The sequence below is a fragment of the Scyliorhinus canicula genome, chromosome 4 (assembly GCF_902713615.1).
Source record: "Scyliorhinus canicula chromosome 4, sScyCan1.1, whole genome shotgun sequence".
NCBI lineage: Eukaryota > Metazoa > Chordata > Chondrichthyes > Carcharhiniformes > Scyliorhinidae > Scyliorhinus > Scyliorhinus canicula.
Window position 1 is genome coordinate 164,055,626 of NC_052149.1, and position 17,330 is coordinate 164,072,955.

General features: G+C 46.1%; 1 protein-coding gene across 2 annotated transcripts in view; it reads right to left on the minus strand.

Annotated features, from left to right (window-relative positions):
- Nucleotides 1-17,330, minus strand: part of cpeb4b (cytoplasmic polyadenylation element binding protein 4b) — a 147,369-nt gene that overhangs the window by 54,382 nt on the left and 75,657 nt on the right. The window lies entirely within an intron of this gene.

Consider the following 17,330-nt stretch of genomic DNA (forward strand, 5'->3'; position numbering starts at 1 on the left):
GACATGGATAGAGCAGGGACAGGAATGGTTGTTGCAGGTTCCAGGGTTCAGATATTTCAGTAAGCTCAGGGAAGGTGGTAAAAGAGGGGGATGGGTGGCATTGTTAGTCAAGGACAGTATTACGGTGGCAGAAAGGACGTTTGATGAGGACTCGTCTACTGAGGTAGTATGGGCTGAGGTTAGAAACAGGAAAGGAGAGGTCACCCTGTAGGGAGTTTTTGATAGGCCTCCAAAAAGTTCCAGAGGTGTAGAGGAAAGGATTGCAAAGATGATTCTGGATAGGAGCGAAAGTAACCGGGTAGTTGTTATGGGGGACTTTAACTTTCCAAATATTGACTGGAAACGCTATAGTTCGAGTACTTTAGATGGGTCCGTTTTTGTCCAATGTGTGCATGGGAGTTTCCTGACACAGTATGTAGATAGGCCAACGAGAGGCAAGGCCACATTGGATTTGGTACTGGATAATGAACCAGGACAGGTGATAGATTTGGAGGTAGGTGAGCACTTTGGTGATAGTGACCACAATTCGGTTACGTTCACTTTAGTGATGGAAAGAGATAGGTATATACCGCAGGGCAAGAGTTGTAGCTGGGGGAAAGGCAATTATGATGCGATGAGGTAAGACTTGGGATGCATAGGATGGGAAGGGAAACTGCAGGGGATGGGCACAATTGAAATTTGGAGCTTGTTCAAGGAACAACGTGTCCTTGATAAGTATGTACCTGTCAGGCAGGGACGAAGTGGTCGAGCGAGGGAAACGTGGTTTACTAAAGTAGTTGAATTACTTGTCAAGAGGAAGAACATGGAACATAGAACAGTACAGCACAGAACAGGCCCTTCAGCCCTCGATGTTGTGCCGAGCAATGATCACCCTACTCAAACCCACGTATCCACCCTATACCCGTAACCCAACAACCCCCCCCCCCCCCCTTAACCTTACTTTTTAGGACACTATGGGCAATTTAGCATGGCCAATCCACCTAACGCGCACATCTTTGGACTGTGGGAGGAAACCGGAGCACCCGGAGGAAACCCACGCACACACGGGGAGGACGTGCAGACTCCGCACAGACAGTGACCCAGCCAGGAACTGAACCTGGGTCCCTGGAGCTGTGAAGCATTTATGCTAACCACCATGCTACCGTGCTGCCCCTTTCTTTCTTTCTTTTTTTTTCTCCCCTTAGGAGGCTTATGTAAAGATGAGACGTGAAGATTCAGTTAGGGCGCTCGAGAGTTACAAGTTAGCTAAGAAGGACCTAAAGAGAGAGCTAAGAGGAGCCAGGAGGGGACATGAGAAGTCTTTGGCAGGTAGGATCAAGGATAACCCTAAAGCTTTCTATAGGTATGTCAGGAATAAAAGAATGATGAGGATAAGAATAGGGCCAGTCAAGGACAGTAGTGGGAAGTTGTGCATGGAGTCAGAGGAGATAGAAGAGGTGCTAAGTGAATATTTTTCGTCAGTATTCACACAGGAAAAAGACAATATTGTTGAGGAGAATGCGGAGATTGGCTACTAGACTAGAAGGGCTTGAGGTTCATAAGGAGGAGGTGTTAGCAATTCTGGAAAGTGTGAAAATAGATAAGTCTCCTGGGCCAGATGAGATTTATCCGAGGATTCTCTGGGAAGCTAGGGAAGAGATTGCTGAGCCTTGGGCTTTGATCTTTATGTCATCATTGTCGACAGGAATAGTGCCAGAAGACTGGAGGATAGCAAATGTTGTCCCCTTGTTCAAGAAGGGGAGAAGAGACAACACCAGTAACTATAGACCAGTGAGCCTTACTTCAGTTGTGGGCAAAGTCTTGGAAAGGTTTATAAGAGATAGGATTTATAATCATCTGGAAAGGAATAATCTGATTAGCAATAGTCAACATGGTTTTGTGAAGGGTAGGTCGTGCCTCACAAACCTTATTGAGTTCTTTGAGAAGGTGACCAAACAGGTGGACGAGGGTAAAGCAGTTGATGTGGTGTATATGGATTTCAGTAAAACGTTTGATAAGGTTCCCATGGTAGGCTATTGAAGAAAATAGAGGCATGGGATTCAGGGTGATTTAGCAACTTGGATCAGAAATTGGCTAGCTGGAAGAAGACAAAGGGTGGTGGTTGATAGGAAATGTTAAGCCTGGAGTTCAGTTACTAGTGGTGTACCACAAGGATCTGTTTTGGGGCGCAGAAGGACGGGTTAGTAAATTTGCAGATGACACTAAAGTCGGTGGAGTTGTAGACAGTGTGGAAGGATGTTGCAAGTTACAGAGGGACATAGATAAGCAGCAGAGCTGGGCTGAGAGGGGGCAAATGGAGTTTAATGCAGAAAAGTGTGAGGTGATTCATTTTGGAAGGAATAACAGGAAGGCAGAGTACTGGGCTAATGGTAGTGTAGATGAGCAGAGAGATCTCGGTGTCCATGTCCATAGATCCCAGAAAGTTGCCACCCAGGTTGATAGGGTTGTTAAGAAGGCATACGGTGTGTTAGCTTTTATCGGTAGAGGGATTGAGTTTCGGAGCCACGAGGTCATGTTGCAGCTGTACAAAACTCTGGTGCGGCCGCATTTGGAGTATTGCGTGCAGTTCTGGTCGCCGCATGTGGATGTGGAAGTATTGGAAAGGGTGCAGAGGAGATTTACCAGGATGTTGCCTGGTATGGAGGGAAGATCCTTTGAGGGAAGGCTGTGGGACTTAAGGCTGTTTTCGTTAGAAAGAAGAAGGTTAAGAGTTGACTTAATTGAGGCATACAAGATGATCAGAGGATTAGATAGGGTGGACAGTGAGAGTCTTTTTCCTCGGATGGTGATGTCTAGCACAAGGGGACATAGCTTTAAATTGAGGGGAGATAGATATAGGACAGATGTCAGAGGTAGGTTCTTTACTCAGAGAGTAGTAAGGGCGTGGAATGCCCTGCCTGCAACAGTAGTGGACTCGCCAACATTAAGGGCATTTAAATGGTCATTGGATAAACATATGGATGATAAGGGAATAGTGTAGATGGACTTTTGAGTGGTTTCACAGGTCGGCGCAACATCGAGGGCCAAAGGGCCTGAACTGCGCTGTAATGTTCGATGTTCTATATTCTAGGGAGCAGGCAATTCGGTATTTGGTGATTAGGAAATTGAAGGAACCCTTAGGGAGCAGTGACCACAATATGACAGAATTTACCCTGCAGTTTGAGGGGGAGAAGCTGCAATCAGATGTAACGGTATTACAATTAAATAAGGGTAACTACAAAGACATGACGGAGGAGCTGGCCAGAGTTGATTGGAGAAAGAGCGTAGCAGGGAAGACACTGGAACAGCAATGGCAGGAGTTTTTGGGGGTTATTCAGGAGGCACAACAGAAATTCCCAAGGAGGAGAAAACATGCTAAGGGGAGGACATGGCTGACGAGGCAAGTCAAGCACAGTATAAAAGCAAAAGAAAAAGCAGACAAAGTAGCGAGGATTAGTGGGCAGTCAGAGGATTGGGAAGCCTTTAAAAGCGAACAAAGGACTACTAAAAAAGCAATAAAGGGGGAGAAGACAAAATGTGTGCAAGGGAGCGAGTAATATGAAGGAAGATAGGAAGAGTTAATATATAAAAGGTAAAGAGGCTAAAATAGATATTGGAGCACTGGGAAATGTGGCTGGAGAAGTAATAATAGGAAATAAAGAAATGGCAGAGGGACTGAATAGTTATTTTGCATCAGTCTTCTCAGGGAAGACACCAGTGGGATGCCAGAGCTCCAGGAGAATCAGGGGGCAGAGGCGAGTGCAGTGACCATCACTAAGGAAAAGGTTCTGGGAAACAGAACGGTCTGAAGGTGGATAAATCACCTGACCAGATGGACTAGACCCCAGAGTTCCAAAAGAGATAGCCGAGGAGATTGTGGAGGCATTGCTGGTGATCTTTCAGGAATCACTGGAGGAAGGAAGGGTCACAGAGGACTGGAAAGTGGCTAATGTAACACCGCTGTTTATGAAGGGAGGGGGGCAGAAGGCAGGAAATTATAGGCTGGTTAGCCTGACTTCAGTCATTGGCAAGATTTTAGAGTCCATTGTTAAAGATGAAATCGCAGAGTACTTGGAAGTGCATGATAAAATTAGGACAGAGTCAGCAAGGGGGCTGATTTAGCTCACTGGGCTAAATCGCTGGCTTTTCAAGCAGGCCAGCAGCACAGTTCGATTCCCGTATCAGCCTCCCCGGACAGGCGCCGGAATGTGGCGACTAGGGGCTTTTCACAGTAACTTAATTGAAGCCTACTCGTGACAATAAGCGATTTTCATTTTTTTTTTCTTTTTTTCATTTCAAGGCTTCGTCAAGGGGAGGTCATGTCTGACAAATAGTTCTTTGAGGAAGTAACAAGGAAGTTAGACAAAGGAGAACCAGTGGGCATGATTTATTTAGATTTCCAGAAGGCCTTTGCCAAGGTGCCACATTGTAGATTCTTAAATGTTAAGAGCCCATGGTGTTAAGGGCAAGATCCTGGCATGGATAGAGGATGATTGGCAGAAGGCAGAGAGTGGGGATAAAGCAGTCTTTTTCAGAATGGCAGCCAGTGACTAGTGGTGTGCCTCAGGGTTCGGTGCTGGACCACAGCTTTTCACAATCTACATTAATGATCTGGAACAAGGTATTGTTACTAGGTTTGCAGATGATACAAAGATCTGTAGAGGATCAGGTAGTATTGAGGAAGCAGGGGAGCAGCAGAAGGACATAGACAAGCTAGGAGAGTGGGCAAAGAAGTGGCAGATGGAATACAATGTGGAAAAGTGTGAGGTTATGCACTTTGGAAGGAGAAATGGAGGCATAGACTATTTTTTAAAATGGGAAAATGCTTAGGAAATCAGAAGCACAAAGGGACTTGGGAGTCCTCGTTCATGGTTCCCTTAAGGTTAACGTGCAGGTTCAGTTGGCAGTTAGGAAGGCAAATGCAATGTTAGCATTCATGTCGTGAGGGCTTGAATACAAGACCAGGGATGTACTTCTGAGGCTGTACAAGTCTCTGGCCAGACCACATTTGCAGTACTGTGAGCAGTTTTGGGCCCCGTATCTAAGGAAGGATGTACTGGCGTTGGAAAGGATCCAGTGGAGGTTCACAACAATGATCCCAGGAATGAAGAGCTTGTCGTACGAGGAACAGTTGAAGACTCTGGGTCTATACTCATTGGAGTTTAGGAGGATGAGGGGGGAACTTATTGAAACTACAGGATACTGTGAGGCCTGGATAGCGTGGTCGTGGAGAGGATGTTTCCACTTGTAGGAAAAACTAGAAACAGAGGACAAAATCTCAGACTAAAGGGAAGATCCTTTAAAACAGAAATGAGGAGGAATTTCTTCAGCCAGAGGGTGGTGAATCTGTGGAACTCTTTGCTGCAGAAGACTGTGTCTTTAAGACAGAGATAGATAGGTTTTTGAGTAATAAGGGGATCAGGGGTTGTGGGGAGAAGGCAGGAGAATGGGGATGAGAAAAATATCAGCCATGATTGAATGGCGGAGCAGAACCGATGGGCCGAGTGGCCTAATTCTGCTCTGCTCCCATGTCTTATGGACTGAAAGGAGATGGTTCAATGTTACTACTAAAAATATGTAAGTGATGTAAAGATTTTTGTCCACAACCAAGGCAATTTAGGATATAGCCAGGACATAGGAATTAGAGGGACTGGGGTAATATGGCATTTATCACAGGTTGGATCAAAATTTGGATAAATTTTAGGTAAGTTAACTTTGGATAAATAGATACGAAGTAAGATTTTAAATTGTAACAATCCATTTCTTACACATACAGAATAGGAATATACACGAGAGAACAGACTTCCAGCTACCTTCTGATAAATCTGAAGCACAATCTTGCTCCAGATTGGAGGTAGAAAGCAAAGGGTAATTTAGTTAAAAGATTAGAGAATATAATTTGGAAATGAACCCCCTAATTTAGTTCTAATATATTTATTGCTGACTTGGGGGAAATAAAGAAAACTACTTGCAGGGCAGATCATATTTCAGCGAGAAAGAATGCACAAGTGAAAGAGTGAGAGAGCGCACGAGCAGTAAAGAAAACGAGTGAGCGCAAGCAAGCGAGAAAGAAAGAGCGTGAGTGAAAGAAAGAGGGCTAAGGCTTCAAATAGTATCTTGACATTCACATTTAGAAGGGAAAATAGCCAGCATGAATTGCAATGCAGAGGATCCTTATCCATTTTTAAAAGAGACAATAACGAAGAAGGTGGTGATAAGAATTTATTTCCTAAAATTCCATTGGAAATCCATCAGGCCCTGGTGACTCATTACTTTGCGTGAATTTAATTTCCTTTAGTAATTAAAATTTGTAATGGACAAAGAAATAGACAAGTTGCAAAAGGAGGTTGTGTTTGAGGGAAAACGAGTAGATTTTAACAAAATAAGGCAGGATCTGGCCAAGGTAGACTGGAAAGACTTACTTGTGGGGAAATCTACAGAAGAGCAGTGGGGGGCGTTCAAAGATGAAATGGGGAGGGTACAGGTCAATATGTTCCCTCTAGGGTAATAGGAAGGTGTAACAAACCCACAGAACCACGGATGACCAGAGACATTCAGGATCCAATGAGAAGGAGAAGAGAGGCTTTTAACAAGTATAAGGGGAGAAGGTCTGCCGAGGCATTAGTGGAGTACAGAACGTGCAGGATAGAGCTTACGAAATCAATTAGGAGATCAAAGAGGGGATATGAGAAAGCTCTGGCTGGTGTCATGTGAAAATACCTTTAAGAAATGTACCTTTAAGAAATGAGTGTTTATCAGTGATGTCAGAGTGTGAGTGGAGCTGCGCTGTTGATCAGCATTTTACTTTTGTTTTAGGCTGTTTGCTGCAGGGTGTGTTTTAGTTTCGTTTTCAGAGCTGGATAGCTGCAGTCACAGACAGGTGTATTAGTCTTTCTCTCTGTAATCTAAAGACTGTAAATCGATCCTTTGGTGATTTACAACTAATAACTGCTCTCAGTAGTAACTTTAACCTGATATGCTTCTGTTTAAAGTTTTTTTAAATTTTAAAGTATTATGGATGTTAAAAGGACAGCTTAAGGACTACTTAGTGTTGTATTTTTTGGGGGATGTATTTGAGTTAATGGTTGCTAAAATGTTCACTGTATGTTTTAAAAAGGTGAACTTGAGTTCATAGAACAAACATTGTTTTGCATTAAAAAATACTTTTCCATTTCTGCTGTAACACACCTGTAGAGTGGGCCATGTGCTCCCCATACCGCAATCTATTAAAAGTTATGGGTCAAGTGAACTCCATGATACACTTTGGGGTTCTCTAAACCCTGGCCCATAACACTGGTAAAAGTAGGTAAAATTCCAAGTTATTCTGTAAGTACATCAATGGGAAGAGTATAACCAGGGAAAGGGTAGGGCCCATTAAGGACCAAGGGGGAAATCTGTGGGTGGAACCAGAGGACATTGATACGGTGCTGAACGAATATTTCATATCTGTCTTCACCCAAGAGAATGAGGAGGTAGTTATGGAACTCGGGGAGAGAGATTGTGAGGTTCTTGAGCAAATTGTCATAAGGAGTGACAAGTGCCTTGGGTTACAGGAAGATATAGACAGGAAAGTAGCAGATGGAATTTAACCCTGAAAAGTGTGAGGTGATGCACTTTAAGGAATAATTTGACAAGGAAGTATGCTATGAAATGTCTGACACTGGGACGTTCCGAAAAACAAAGAGACCTTGGCGTGTTTGTCTACAGATCTCTGAAGGCAGAAGGACAGTTTAATAGGGTGGTGAAGAAGGCTTCACAGGACGGCGCAACAGGAGGCCGAAGGGCCTGTACTGCGCTGTAATGTTCTATGATCTATGTGAGAGTACCTTTAAGAAATGGATGTTTAAGCAATGTACCTTTAAGAAATGGAGCAGCTCATATTACCGAAGTGATGTCAGAGTGTGGGTGGAACTGGGTTTTTAGCTCAGCCATTTTGCAGTGTTTAGGGTTTCAGTTTTGAGGAAAAGAGCTTGGGTGTGTCTGTGTTTGCTGTGAGCTGGATCTGCGGTGATCTCTGCCAGGAAAGATTATCTCCAAATTATTTGGGTGATTTAAACTCATAATAGTAATGTCTTTAACCTGGTGTGTTTCTGTTGTTAAAGGTGTTAAGTCTTTTGGTGGTTTGAAGGAACATTTTGAGGGATTATTTAGTGTTGTATTATTTTCGGGGTTATCTTTGGAGTAAGGGGTGGTAAATGATCCAATGTTTATTTAAAAAGGTTAAGTTGAATTCATGGAATAAACATTGTTTTGTGTTTAAAAACCCATGTGTCCATAATTGTAATACCACACCTGGAGACCAAGCCGTGTGCTTCAAAAGCAACAATACATTAAAGGGAGAGATTGGTTGAATTCCATGATACATTTTGGGGTTCTGAAAACGCCGCTCCCATAACAATAGGACACTTGCTTTTATCAATCAGGGCATAGATTACGAAAGCAGGGAGGTTATGATGGAGCTGTGGTGAGGCCACAGCTGGAGTACTATGTGCAATTCTGGTCACCACTTTATAGGAAGGATGCAATTGCACTGGAGGGGGTGCAGAGAAGATTCACCAGAACGTTGCCTGGGATGGAACATTGAAGTTATAAAGATAGGTTGGATAGACTTTTGTTTTCTCTGGAGCAGAGAAGACTGAGGGGTGACCTGATTGAGGTGTACAAGATTATGAGGGGCATGGACAGAGTGAATAGGTAGCAGCTGTTCCCCTTAGTTGAAGAGTCAATTACGAGGGGATACAAGTTCAAAGTGAGGGTGATTTGAGGAAAACGTTTTTACCCAGAGAGTTGTGACTGTCTGGAATGACTGCCTGGGAGGGTGGAGGCGGGATGCCTCGCATCCTTTAAAAAGTACTTGGTGTGGGTTCTGTTGGATGTTATTGTTGAAAAATGTTAAAATTAGAAATGCCTCAATAAAATATTTACTAAACAAAAGTACTTGGATGAGTAATTGACACGCCATAACATTCAAGGCTATGGGCCAAGTGCTGGCAAGTGGGATTAGGTGGGCAGGTCAGGGCCTTTCATAAACAGTGCAGGCTCGATGGGCTGAAGGGCCTCTTCTGCACTGCAGTATTCTGTGATTGTGATTTAAATTTGGTAATGGGGCATTTCTAACAGATATTGTGAAGTAAACCTGGATCTGAAAGGGAATCAGAGATATAAAGAGAGGAATAAAAAACAAGTTTCAATTGATCTCCCGTAATCAGCAGTGTTGGGAGTGGCGATTTCAGTAATTAAAAAAAAACATTTTGTTAAGGCATTTATGGTTTTATAGCAATAAACGATACAAATACAAATGTAAACATAGTTCAGTGTGCAACACATCCCTCCATCTCCCACTGTTCCCGCCTACTCTAGACACAAAATAGCCTAACTCCACCCTACCCGCCATCCTTATTGAATCTGCTGACAGTTTATGTTTTGTTCGGAGGTGGCAGCTGTTTATCAACTTCTTCGGAGAAAACTAATGTTGATCCTCTCAGGGCGAACTTAATTTTCTCAAGTCTAAGAAACCCAGCCATGTTGTGAACCCAAACCCTTGATTTTGGGGGCTTCGAGTCCCTCTACGCTAACAATATCCGTCTCCAGGTTACCAAGGAGACAAAGGGCAAAATGTCAGCCTCTAACGCTTCCTCGACTCCCGGATCTTCCGACACTCCAAAAATCGCCACCTCTGGACTCGGCGCTACACTCGTTTTTTAGCACTGTGGACATGACATCCGCAAATCCCTGCCAGTATCACCCAAGCTTCGGGCATGCCCAAAATATGTGGACATGGTTTGCGGGCCCTCCCGCGCACCTCACACACCTGTCCTCCACCCCCAAAAACTTGCTCATTCGGGCCACCGTCATGTGAGCCCGGTGAACCATCTTGAATTGTATCAGGCCGAGCCTGGCACATGATGAGGACGTGTTGACTCTACTCAGCGCAACCTCCCACAAACCAGCCTCTACCTCTCCTCCCAGCTCATCTTCCCATTTACGCTTTAGCTCACCTATCTGGGTTTCCTCCCACTCCTTAAGTTCTTTATAGATTTCCGAAACCTTCCCCTCCCCCACCTCCGTTCCAGAAACTACCTTGTTCTGTAACCCCTGTGGCAGTAGAAGCTGAAAGATCGAAACCTGCCTTCGCACAAAATCCCATATCTGCAGATATCAGAACCCATTCCTTCCCGGTAATTCGAACTCCTCCTCCAAATCCTCCAAACGTGTAAAGCTCCAATCAATAAATAGATCCGCCAGCCTCTCAATCCCTTCTCTCTGCCACCTCCGAAACCCACCATCGAGCCTCCTTGGGACAAACCGGTGGTTGCCACAAATTGGAGCCCATGCCGACGCTCCCTCCACTCCCATATGCTTCCACCACTGCCCCTAAACTCAGAGCCGCCACTATCACTGGGCTTCTGGAGTGCTGGGACGGTGAGAACGGCAGAGGAGCCGTTACCAACGCCCCCAAACTTGTGACCTTGCATGATGCTGCCTCTACCTGCTCCCACACCGACCCCTCCCCCACTACCAACTTCCTAATCATGGCTATATTTGCAGCCCAGTAGTAGTTACTAAAGTTCGGCAGCGCCAGCCCCCCCCCCCCCCCCCCCCAACGTGGTTCCGCTCTAACAGCACTTTCTTTACCCGCGGGTTTTACCCAGCCACACAAACACAGATATCACCCTATTCACCCGCTTAAAAAAGGCTCTTGGTATAAAAATAGGGTGGCACTGGAAAACAAACAGAAATCTCGGAAGGACCGTCATTTTTACGGTCTGTACCTTCCCTGCCAGTGACAATGGGAGCATGTCCCATCTCCGAAAGTCCTCCTTCATTTGTTCAACTAACCAGGTCAAATTTAATTTATGTAACTGCTCCGTGCCACCCGAATTCCCAAGTAATGAAAACTCCCTCCCACCACTTTAAACGGCAGCTCCCCCAAACCATCCAAGGACCTCCCACAAATAATTCCATTCCACCTGTTCGAAGGCCTTTTCCACATCCATAGCGACCACTAACTCTGCCTCCCTCCCTTCGGAGGGGATCATGGTCATATTTAGGAGCATTCTAACATTAGCAATTAGCTCTCTGCCTTTAACAAATCCAGTCTGGTCTTCCCCCATCACCCTCGAAACACAATCCTTTATCGTGGAGGCCAAGATTTTGGCCAGCAATTTGGCATCGACATTCAGTAAGGAGATTGGTCTGTCTGATCCACATTACTCTAGCTCCTTCTCTCACTTCAGGATCAATGAGGTCGAAGCCTGCGACATTGTTGGGGGAAGGACACATCACTCACTTGCCTCATTAAATGCCCTCATCAGCAGCAGGCCCAGCATCCCAGAAAACTTGTTGTAAAATTCCACAGGGTAGCTGTCCTGTCCCTTGCCTGACTGCATGGGCTCCAATCCCGCTATTACTTCTACAATCGGGGCTCCCAACCCCTCCACTAACCCGTCTTCCACCTTCGGAAACTCCAACCCTTCCAAAAACTGCCTCATTCCCTCCACCCCAGTTGGGGGTTCCGACTCATACAGCCAACTATAAAACTCCTTGAATACCCCATTCACTCCTGCTGGGTCCAAGACCGTGTTCCCCCTCTGTACTTCACTCTTCCTATCTCATGGGTGCCTCCCTCTTCCTTTGCTGGTGTGCTAGCATCCTACTGGCCTTCTCCCCATACTCATATACCACCCACCCTCACCTTCCCCACCACCTTCCCTGTGGATAACGCACCAAACTCCACCGGCAGCTTCTTCTGCTCCTTCAACAATCCCGCCTCTGGGGATTCAGCATTCCTTCTGTCCACCTAGAATACTTACCCATCCAGTCTATCCATCTCTATCCGCTCCACTATCTCCCTATGACCACTGCCTTCAGCGCTTCCCATACCGTTGCGGTCAAAACATCCCCCGTATCATTTATCTCCAAATAGCTCTGGATGGCCTTCCTCACCCGCCCGCACACCCCCCATCCACTAACAGTCCTACTTCCAATCCTCATTGCGGGCGCTGCCCCCCCCCCCCTCCCCCCCCTCCCCCTCCCTCCTTGCTCACACATAAATCCACCCAGTGTGGGGTATGGTCCGGCACAACAATCGCTGAATACTCGGTATCCTCCACCCCCACCAGTAAAGCCCTGTTCAAAATGAACAAAATCAATCCAGGAGTACACGGGGAGGAAAAAAGAAAACTCCTCAGCTCTTGGCCGTCCGACCCTCCATGGGTCTAGCACCCCCCCCCCCCCCCCCATCTGTTCCATAAACCCCTTTAGCTCCTTTGTGCGGCTGTCACCCTCCCTCTCCTTGAACACCCCCCCCCCCCCCCTCCATGATCAGCTTATGAGAGTCCAGGTCCGGAATCTTCCCCAACACTCGCCTCAAACTCCACGTCGTCCCAATTTAGCGCATAAATATTCACTAGTACCAATACCACCGGCATCCTCTCCAGCTTCCCACTCACCATGATATACCCCCACCGCGAGTCCGCTACTATATTCCCTACCTCAAATGACACCCGCTTACTGATCAAGATCGCAACCCCCCTAGTTTTAGAGTCTAGCCCCGAGCGAAATACCTGACTGACCCACCCCTTCCTCAGCCTAGTATGATCCACTACCCTCAGGTGTGTCTCTTGTAACATTGTCACCTAGGCCTTCAATCTCCTCAAACCCGCGAGACCTCTTGAAAGGCGTATTCAGCCCTCTCACATTCCATGTGGTCAGCCTGGTCGCCACCCCCCCCATGTCATCAGCCTGGTCGCCACCCCCCCCCCCCCCCCCCCCCCCATGTGATCAGCCTGGTCCCTCCCCTGTCAGCATAAAACAATTCCCCCACCAACAAAACAACAACCCCAACCCCCATATCAAACTAGTCACCTGCTCGCCCCCACTGCGCTATCGTGAGCTAGCCCGCCCAGCTAGCCCCTGCCCATGGCACCAAGCATCCTATCCCCTATTGTTCTCACTCCCCACCCCCCCCGCTCAAACACATATGCAAAATATCACAATCTCCAGCAAACACAAAGAAGAAAATTCCACCCACCATCCCCCCACAAGAAGTTAACCCGCATACAAAACTGAGCAGCTGCCCAAAAGTTGGTACAAAAACACTACATACACAGCCCATAAAGAAAATAAATTTTAGCAGCATTGGCACAGAATTACTCGTCCCCAAGTACAATGTCCTCCATCAGCTGCCAGTCCCCTGACCTTAACAAAGTTCATCGCCATCCGGCGATCCAAAATAAAGTTCTTGACCCTCGTAAGGGGTACAACATGCCGTACTTCACCCGCTTCTTGAAGAGAGCCGATTTAACTTTGTTAAAGCTCGCCCTTCTTTTGGCCTGTTCCGCACCTGGTAAATGCGCAACTCGTTATTTTCCGATTTACAGCTCATCTGCCTGGCCCACCTCAAGATCTGTTCCTTATTCAGGAACCTATGCATTCGTACCACCAACGCCCTCAGCGGCTCATTAATCCTCGGCTTCCTCGCAAGCGCTCTATGCGCCCTGTCCACTTTCAAGGGTTAGGCAAAGGCACCTTTGCCCAGCAGCTTCTCGAACTTACACACCACGGATGCCTCTGCGTCCGATCTCTCTATGCCCTCCAGGAGGCCAATGATCAGCCATGAGACGGATCACTGCCAGCCTCCCAGACGGTCTCGATCCACTGCAGTTTGCCCATCATCGCAACTGGTCCACAGCAGACGCTATCTCTCTGGATCTACAATCAAGACCTCAACAACAAGGACACCTATGCAAGACTGCTGTTCATCGACTACAGCTCCACCTTCAACACCATTATCCCGAAAAGACTAATAACCGAACTCTGCAATCCTGGACTTGACCCCTCCCTGTGCAGCTGGATCCTTGACTTCCTCACCAATAGACCACAATCTGTCAGGACAGGCAACAGCACCGCCTCCACAAGAGTCCTCAACACTGGGGCCCAGCAAGGACGTGTGCTCAGTCCTCTACTGTACTCCCTATACACACATGACTGTGTGGCAAGATTTAACTCCAGCTCAATCTATAAATTTGCAGATGATATGACTGTGGTGGACAGTATCTCAAACAACGACAAATCAGACTTCAGGAGGGAGATAAATGACTTGGTTGCATGGTGTACCGAAAACAACCTCTCTCTAAATGTCGGAAAGACCAAGGTAGTTTCACGACACCCTATGCTGCTCTAGCTCATGTATGTCCTTTGTTTGGCCCCTTGTTCTGCACTTTAACCAATCACTGTTTGTCAATGTACCATTTGTCAATGCTCTCTGTTGATTATTATTTTTGTCTATTATGTACATGCTGTACGTTCCCTCGGCCGCAGAAACACACTTTTCACTGTACTTCAGTACATGTGACAATAAATCAAATCAAATCAAACCCTCAAGTTCTGCCTGCGCGACCTGTTCTCCAGATCCTCCACCTACTCCTGAAGCCTTTTCTGGTAGTCCCTCCATCTCAGATCCATTTCCACTGCCATCACGGTTAGCTGGTCCTCATGCTCAGCCACCTTCTCTTCCACCTTTTGGATCGCCAGTCCCTGGGCTTCCAATTTCGCTCCAACCGATCAGTCCCCGTCTTAAATCGGGTCCAGGTACTTGCTTGGCAAAGCTCTCCTGAAAGAATTTCACCAGCTGCTCCGTTGACCACTGGGCCAGCAATCCCAGCTCCTGAGTCTCCGCCATGTTTTCCTGTGCTGCAGACTCCACTCTCTTTGCCCAACAATCTCTTCTTTGCAGACCACTTCTGGTCCACGACTCCATAAACTAGTGGGGGATTCCTCTTTACCTCACCAGTCTCCTAATTTACCGATCAAATCTCCCATAAGTCAAGGGAAAATGTTCCAAAAGTCCACCACGAGCGGGAGCTATCAAATAAGCGACCTCTCACTCCATGGCTGCCACCGGAAGTCGTGGCGATTTCAGGAATAAGCAGAGGAAGCAGACAGTCGAAGCTTGTGAACCAGGAGTCGAGCAGTTCTTTTGCCATGCTCGCAGAATGAATGATGTAAAATATTTGTTTCCTTTGTCCCTTTCTGTTCCATCCACATCGCTGCACACCCAGATGCCTCAAGCTTTCCCTTTGGATTTCTAAATCTCCTTTTACCTGAATCCTACTCCCCCCACCTCTAGAAATTCCTGTCCACAAACATGGTTATACTGTTGGCCAGCCTAGCTCAAGTGTAGTCCATCACAATTCATAATTGAGTAGCTCACTCTTCCCAGAGTACTGATACCATGGAAGAGCAAGCTATTCCATTGGGATGGGCAGAGAAATACATATTTATACACCTACATTTCAGGATACAAGGTACTGCAATAATAGCAGTGAGATTGTGATCCTGGGTTGGATTCTCAGGTTCCCCTGCCACGTGTTTCTTGGCAGCATGCCATCCGCCGCAGGATTCTCCACTCCCGCCGCTTCTCAAAGGGACTTCCCATTAAAGCCACCCCACGGCTCTGAGAAACATACAGGCTGGACTGCCAGCGGAATCAGGGAATCACAACAACCGTAGAATTCCAAGTCCTATTTCAAAAGTTTTTAAAATGACAGATATGTCAGTGAATTATAAAGGCTATTGGATACCATAGATTAATCATTTCCAAATCAAAGTATTCCTTATTTCCTTTTTTCTTTTTATAAATAGAATCATAGTTTGACTTTCTTTGTAACATCATTCCAAGAGTGAAAGGTTTGGTGCAAGCTAGACATTAAAACTAAGAAATGAAAATGAAAGCCCTCCAATATGTCTTTGGAGTTATTTTTAAGAGCATTTAATGAAGACTAATTTTATACTTTTGGCAGCAGTTATTGACAAAAAGTGGACACTGGACTTTCTTGATGGATGGCAATGGACGGAGGAATTATGGCATTCACTAAATTTTAATCAAGAAAATTATAACTGATTAAATGTATGCTCCTGATTTTCTAGCAATGGCCAACACAAACTCCCCTAGAGTTCAAGATTAACTTCTTGAATTCACCTAGAGTATATTGCACTAGAATTGTTTGAAAAATTAATTTGCCAATGAAATTTCTTTTTATAATGGCATTAATAGATTAATTGCTGGCACAAATTATTCATGTTCTTGTTTTTCACTTCAATTATTTCACACAGGTTAAAAAAAAGTGCTTTCATTGGCAATTATATGGGTGGCATGGTGGCTAGCACTGTTGCCTCACAGCTCCAGGGACTCGGATTCAATTCTGGCCTCAGGTCACTGTGTGGAGTTTACACTTTCTCCCAGTGTCTGCGTGGGTTTTCTCCGGGTGCTCGGTTTCCTCCTACAGTCCAAAGATGTGCAGGTTAGATGGATTGGCCACGCTAAATTGCCGTTTAGTCCAAGAGGTTAGGTGGTGTTACTGGGTTAGGGTGGAGGCATGGACTTCAGTAGGGTGCTCAAAGGGCCCATGCAGATTCAATGGGCTGAATGGGCTACTTCTGCACTGTAAGTTTATAATTCTATGATATTCATGTTAATGAGTGGCTTCTCCTTTAAAGAAAATATCATGTTATGTAGGAGATCAGCTTGAACAGCAAATTAGAGGACACATAACATATTTACAAAGTTACAAAACTAAAATCTGCAATTCTAATTGGTTTACATTTTCCTTAAACTGTTGAAGAAGCTTTCTATGCTTTGTGTGAAGTGGTAAAACGTGAGATTGTGATAGATCATACACTTGCAGAGCATAAAGGCTTTGTTTTTATGATAATTGCACACAAAAGTAACAACGGCAATTTGCTTTGTGAAATGAGCCTCAGCAAAAGTGGTGAAGAAAGTTACTATCTAAGCAGAGCTATTTTAAGGAATAGCAACTTGAAAAGCCAGCCACAAAAGATGATGGGCGGGATTCTTGGGTCAGCAATCAGCTGCAGAATCAACTGGCCCAAAATCGGGGGCGGCGTCGCTTTCATGATGCTCCTCCCCCTCCAAAGCTACGTACTCTAGGGAGTACGCTGCACTCTGTATCGATGGCCTCAGGACATTGTCTGACGCCCTCTCCCGACCGGCCGAGTTCCGGTGGCGAGTGTCACTCATGCTATTATTTGTCAGGAACTCGTCGTGGTGGTTGTGGACTTAGTCTGCAGGGATCCCGAGCCGGCCAAAGGCGGGGCACTATTTGGCAGGCCGGGTCAACGTACAGCCGGCGCGGCCGCTGCAGGCCACTGTTGTGCACATGTGCGGCCACGGACCAGGCAATCAGGCAATTCTCCGGCTGTATCGGCAGCTAGAGCCGTGTGCTCTACACTGCCTGTCTGCTCTTCTTCCCCCCACCCCCCCCCCCCCCACACACACCACCAAACGGAGGATCGGTGGCCGTTTTGCGCCAAATTTTCTGTCGTAAAAT